Below are 776 nucleotides of genomic sequence, written 5' to 3'. Positions count from 1 at the left end.
CTCAAACACCTACATCCTTGTGGCAGTAGATTATGTGTCTAAATGGGTTGAAGCAATAGCACCCCCACCCATGACACCAGAGTAGTAATGAAGTCCCTCCAAAAGAACATCTTTAGTAGATTTGGTGTCCCTAGGACACTAATCAGTGATGGAGGAACTCATTTCTGCAATAGACAACTGGATTCTGTCTTAAGCTGTTACGGAATTTGTCATAAAGTAGCAACACCATATCATCCACAAACCAATGGGCAAGATGAAGCCTCAAATAGAGAACTAAAGTGAATCCTAGAGAGGACAATAAGTGCCTCTAGAAAGGATTGGGCTAGAAAGCTTGATGATGCTCTGTAGGCATACATAACAGCATTCAAAACCCCAATTGGAACTTCACCATATCAGTTAGTATATGGGAAGTCCTGTCATTTGCCAGTGGAACTAGAACACAAGGCCCATTGGGCCACTAGATTCCTCAACCTTGATGCTAAAGCAGCAGGAGAAAAATAGCTTCTCCAACTAAATGAGTTAGATGAATTCCGCTTAGATGCATTTGAGAATGCAAAGATCTATAAAAAAAAAAAAGCAAAGAGGTGGCATGACAGGAAGATAGCTTCTAGAGTCTTTGAACCAGGGCAGAAAGTTTTGCTCTTCAATTAAAGGCTCAGATTATTCCCAGGGAAACTCAAATCCCGCTGGAAGGGACCGTATATGATTACAAGAGTATCACCTTACGGACACATAGAACTTCAAGGAAAAGATCCTGAAAATAGGTTCACTGTCAA

Source organism: Arachis hypogaea, chromosome 12 (genome assembly GCF_003086295.3).
Source record: "Arachis hypogaea cultivar Tifrunner chromosome 12, arahy.Tifrunner.gnm2.J5K5, whole genome shotgun sequence".
In the NCBI taxonomy this organism is placed as follows: Eukaryota; Viridiplantae; Streptophyta; class Magnoliopsida; order Fabales; family Fabaceae; genus Arachis; species Arachis hypogaea.
The sequence above is the reverse complement of the archived record's forward strand: the minus strand, read 5'-3'. Positions refer to the sequence as shown.